Source organism: Petaurus breviceps, unplaced genomic scaffold, assembly GCF_028583685.1.
Source record: "Petaurus breviceps papuanus isolate PSGF00001 unplaced genomic scaffold, PetGlider_PUasm1.0 208, whole genome shotgun sequence".
Classification (NCBI taxonomy): domain Eukaryota; kingdom Metazoa; phylum Chordata; class Mammalia; order Diprotodontia; family Petauridae; genus Petaurus; species Petaurus breviceps.
The window spans coordinates 27,997,963-28,003,912 of record NW_027185852.1 but is presented as its reverse complement, the minus strand read 5'-3'; positions in this window follow the sequence as shown (position 1 = coordinate 28,003,912).

Here is a 5,950-nt window from a genome sequence, read left to right as displayed (position 1 = left end):
AGAGAGAGAGAGAGATCTCACTCAGAGGATGCCTGCTCCTCTGTAGGTCAAGGGCTATGGTGGGGGCTTCCCATAGATGTTTTCAGTTCCCAGACTCTGATAGGCCATTTATAAGTTGGCATTTCATTTCTTTCTCTGTCCCTCAACCATCTCCATTGAGGTCCTTTCTCAAAGTGTGTCTGCAACAACTTGAAGTCCCTCAAGCAGGTATTTGGTCCTAGAGGGCAAAATTAGGTACAACATGGGGGATTGCATAGGCAGATTGAAGCTTGCTTTAAGGAAAAACTTGTTAACAATGGGAGATCAAAAGTGGAATGGGCTGCCTGGGGAGTTAGGTAACAGGCTCTCCAATAATGCAGAATGGAGGAATTCAATGGAGTTGGGATGGGCACTATTTGGGGAATATTATAAAGGGGATTCTTGTTCAGGTAAACTTTGAATTAGATTTCCTTTGAAGACCCTTTCTACTGCAACCTGTAGAAGCTCCGAGCATCCTTGCACCAACCTCCAGTCTCACAGATGAGTCTTGGGTCCCAATGCAATGCTCTCTCTTCCTGTCAGGGCTCCAGGGGTATTCAGAAGGGTTTAGAGGTCACCCTCTAATGTTATTGGCCTGAACTCCTCCTTGTATGCTTCCTTACAAGATTATCATTTGAAAATTGTTTTAGTCAATTGACTAAATTTAGTCATTTGAGAATTGTTTAGCCAGCTAGACAAAAATAGCTTTTGGAAAAGGGACATTTGCTAAAGTGTTACAGTAAAAAGAGTTGGCATAAGACATTAGCTCCCCAAAGTCTGTGACATACCCTCACACAAGTACATATAGAGTCTGGGAGAAAGAAGGCTCAAACTTATAGAACATAGACAAAAAGGTTAACTCCCAGCTCTAAGTTTTGGGGGTATTTTTTCTCCCAATCCTGGGGGCTCAAGAAGTTCACCTTAGATGGGGTCAGTGGAGCTATGAATCTACACTAAATCTGTCCTTGGTTCCCAATGAAAACATGGCCATCAGCTGATTTTGGAATGCTGATAGGGGACTGATGGGGGCCATCTCCAGCCATCCTGATGAGTATCTGGCCACCGGACCCAGATGGCTCTGGAGGAGAAAGTGAGGCTGATGACTTTGCACAGCCCTGCCTCACTCAAATCCAATTCATGTTCAAGTCATGGCACCACCTTCCTAATGTTATGGTCCTTTTTGAGAAGGAAGGACAAGTAACAAGGGCACTGATGAAAAGATGGAAGGAGCTTTCAAAGCTTCCAAGGTCCTCATCTAAACACAAGGGAAGGAGACCAAGACTGAGGTCTCTCCTCTGGGAAAGCTCCCTCCCTCCCACCCTGACTGCTGCCATGGGGCCATCTTAGGGGGTTAGCTAGAATGTCAGGCTTGCTCACATTTCTGGCACAACTCTAGCTCTGACAGGCTTGACAATTTTTAGATGACCCTTGATGTGTCCTTAGCCTATCTGAACACATCTCCTATGCAATCTCACTCCAATTCTAAGGACCCTTTGAACTCAGTTCAAAGTCATGTTTTGAACCTCTGCTATGTGCCAGGCATTGTACTAAGGGCTAGGGATGCAAATACAAAAACTAAAGACACCCCCTGATATTGAGGAGTGTGTGAACTTGAAAGGGAAAGACAGCACACAAAAGGAAGATGCAGGAGGGGGAGGGAGAAGGACAACTCAGTAGGAAATGAAGAGATTCCTCATCTGGGCACCATCCTTAAATGGAGGTTCTGGGCAGAGCTTTCCACCTTCTGACCAGAAGGGCCCCAGGGGCAGAGGGTCCTGATGACATGTGAGTTCCAGAGCTGACATGATCTTGCAGGATGAAGAGGTTCCTGAAACATAATAGAGGGAAGCCTACATTTGATTTCTTTACTGCCTGAGATATGTTGCCCTTTAGTTAAGGCATTGAGGCTAAAATGGTGTGGGTCAATGTTGACCATGTTCTTACACTACTCTGAGATTCTATGGCCCTGGGGCTTGGGGGGTGACGAGGAACAGATCTGAGCATCCTCTGAAGTTTTCTCAGATTGTTTCTCAACCTCTCACTGGGCTAAGCATAAGAAGTCACATCCCTTCTTTAAGGGACAGCCCTTCAAATACTTGCAGACAGCTCCCACATCCCTCCTAGAGTTCTCTTTTGAATTGAACATTCCCAGTTGAATTATCTGGGATAAAACAGGTGAGGGAGATGGAAAGACACTATTGGGGGTTCTGGAATCACAAAGCAGGATATTACCACTGAGGCCATGTAGTTCGACTTCCATATTTTACAGATGGGAAACTGAGATCCAGGTAGGGGGAGCAACTTTTTCAATGTGATGCAGATAGTAAAGTGCAGTCAAGTCCTTTGACTCCAAGGGCAGAGAACGCTGTCTCTATCATTGGGCACTGTTTGCACAGGGTCTTGGAGAGAGACTCCATGCTGTGGGCAGCTTTGGTGGTTGTTATAGAACAGACAGGTGGGAGGGCCACAACCTGGAGGGGCCACTGGGAACCATGCTCTTTCTGCCCAGGCAGGTAACATTCCTAATCACAGAAATCTCCAGAAAAGGGTATATGTCAGACCCTTTCCCTGATTCGGTTCCTGTATCTCCTGTCTCTGTGGACCCAGAATCCTCTGGGTTTTTTTTAACAGAGGAAGAATCTGAGACCCACAGAGGGAAAAGTCCTGGATTAGGGTCAAATGTGGAGTTGGTGGTAGGACCAGGACTAGGATCCCAGAGTCCAGACTCCCCAGCCAGGTCTGTTACCTCTATGATGCCTCATTTTTTTTTACAGGGGAGAAGGCAGGGCAATTGGGGTTAAGTGACTTACTCAAGGTCACATGGCTTGTAGGTGTTAAGTGCCTAAGGCCAGATTTGAACTCAGATCCTGACTCCAGGGCCGTTGCCACCTAGCCACCCCATCCATGATGCCTCAAGAGCAGATTCGACATCTCCTGCTCCAGGAAAAGGGGTGGGAAAAGTATGGGAAGTGGAAAGGCTCTGGGAGCCTGGAAGCATGGATTCTGATCCCAGTTCTGACATAGCCTAACTTTGGGACAGGTCTTTCATTCTATGACCTTCAGTTTTTTCAAATGCCAAATAAAGGGGGGCATGAGAGGGTCTCTTAGCCTCTGAGCTGCCATCCTGCTTTGTCAGTCAAATCCTGTGAAATGAGAGATGGGGCTGTGTTTGGGAGTGGGGGAGTGGAGATAATAGAATCAGGTCGGGAAGTTAAATGACTTGGCCAGTGCCATGTAGGTAGTGAACATTGGAGGCAGGATTCTAATCTGTGTCTTCCAACTCCAAAGCCAGTGCTTTTGAGACAGAGATAGAGAAAGGGGGCTGGGGGGAAAGAGAGAGGGGTGGGGGGGAGACACAGAGGGAGAAGGAGGAGGCACACAGAGGGGAAGAGAGGGGGGAGACTCAGAGGAAGAGAGAGGGGGAAGACAGGGGGGAGAGAGAGAGATGGGGGAGACAGTAACAGAGAGAGACAGAGAGAAAAAGAGAGACAGAGAGAGAAAGAGAGAGGAGAATGACAGAGACAGAGAGAGAGGAGAGAGGAGAGAGAGAGAGAGAGAGAGAGAGAGAGAGAGAGAGAGAGAGAGAAAAGAAGAAGAAGAAGAAGAAGAAGAAGAAGAAGAAGAAGAAGAAGAAGAAGAAGAAGAAGAAGAAGAAGAAGAAGGAGGAGGAGGAGGAGGAAGAGGAGGAGAATGGGGGAGGAGAGGGAAATGAAGGAGAGAGGGAGAGAGCGACAAAGAGACAGAGACAGAGAGAGATTCTTTGAGGTACAGAGATGTATAAACTCAGGAGGAGACAAGGAGATAGTCAGAGATTGAAATGGACAGAGTGGGAGAAGGGCAAACACAGAGAAAGGAAGAGACATAAAGAGAAACAGAGAAAAGAAGGCAGAGATAAGACAGATAATATAATGGATGGAGAGAGAATGAGAGAGAAAGCTGAGTCAACAGGTATTTCTTAATTACTTACTGGGTGCCAGGCTGTGAGCTTAAGGCTGAGGATACCAGGAAGGGCCAGTCTCAGGGAACTTCCCTTCTGTTGGAGGAAGTCTATTTGAACATCTAAGAGAGGCCTGAGGACCATACGATGTCCAGGCAGCAGAAGATGAAGTGAGCTGATGACCTCCTTGGTCCAGGGAGTGTGTTCTCTAGGCAGAAGCTCTGTGCTGATGAGACCTGAGAGGACCCAAGCATTCAGAGCTCTGTCCTTGCCAGTAATAGGGCCAGTTAAAATGGAGTTCCAGTCAAAATACTTTCCCTAAAAAAGAAATGGGGCAGAGGGAGGGGAAGGCATGTTCCATTGACATTCTGACAGGAAGGGCCCAGTCCTGTGTCCACCCACAGTCACCTGAATCCAGTTAATTCCCAAGTCAATCCCCTATATGTGTTTCATTGGACCCAGATAATTGAAACCAAACTAGATTCTAGGGACCTGAATGAGTAGCCCCAATTCCCTAGATGTTTTGTCTTTTTCCCCTTACCTGGATCATGCTAGATCAGACATGGGAGAGGCAGTGTCATGTGTGATGAGCAGCAAGAAGGCCTATTGGGCTGTATCAAAGAGTTTGTGAACAGGAGGATGAAGGCGGGGATGGGAGCCAGGTTTGGGAAGGGATCTAAACAGAGGAATTTGGTTTAGGAGAGGCAGATATTTGACAAAGAGGTTTGGTTTTGTTTTGTCTTTTTAGCAGCAAGCAAAGTTTTTTCTTTTTTGGACAAAGATACTTAGGGACCCCCAACCAGGGACTGACTCCTTCTATGGTGGCAAGTTCCTCGTCCCTGGCTGCATTCAAGAGGTGCTTGGATGGAGACCTACAGATAGGATTTCTCCTTGGGAAGGGCTGGGGAGCATCCTCCGAGTTCTGCCCTCAGGCAGTATGGGGTGATGTCAGAGGACCAAGGTTGGAGTCTGTTTCTGCCTTTTACTTATTCTGTGACTTTGGGTCTGCTGCCTCCCCTCCTCTCTGAGCCTCAGAATCTCCCTGTGTAAAATGTGGACCATCCTTCCAGTACGCCCAACCTCAGAGTCCCTGGGAGGAAAGTGCTTTGTAATCCTTAGATTACCAGTGAAACGGGAGCCGGCATCCTGCTGTTCTCTCTCTCTTTCCTTTCTCTGTCTTTCTCCCCCACCTTGATTTGCCTCCCAAATCCCTCCTCCCTTGTGAGTTCCTGGGAAGCAGGACGCCACCTGGTGGCCTTAGAGTGACCATTTTGCCCAAGGCCTGCGAAGGGCACTCCTGTTTGATTGGCACTCCCAGACTAACTGTTATAGACTCCTAGGCAAAGGGAGGAGGTGTTCTGGGAGGCGAATGGGGAGAGAGCAGACCCAGATCTCGTGGAAGGGTGAAGGAAGGAGGGAGGTTAGCCCAGCACCCAGATCTGGACAGCTCCTCCTCATGCAGTCTACCACACTTGGGACCCTCACCCTCATTGATCCCAAGCCTCAGTGGAGACTGGCTGGACTTGTCATATGGGGCAGTGGCCAAACATTGGCCTGGGTCTGGAGACCAGGACCCTCAACTCTGCTAGGAAAATACCTTTCTCCAGAGTGTAGTTCCTACTGAGAGGGAAGCACTATACAGTTACATCTTTACTTTCTGCAACACAGTTTCAATATATTGTGGGTCGGCATAAGAAATTAAATGGGAAATTTTGGGGAATTTTGTGGAAGCCACAGATGACATTCAAGGCCAGCAGATGACACAGGAAAAGTTTAAAAACTCAGAAATGCATAGTGTGTGTGTGTGTGTGTGTGTGTAAAGTATTGTACAATATCTACCTGAATTTTACATTTTACTATAAACACTCCATAAAAGGAAAAGAAAAAATTTAGACTTCTTCTCTGGCATGAAGGGTGGGCCAAAATTTTTTTCATGGATTTTTCAAATTTCAGGGTGCCATGTCCCCTAACCCCTGTGATGTGGAAGGGATAACT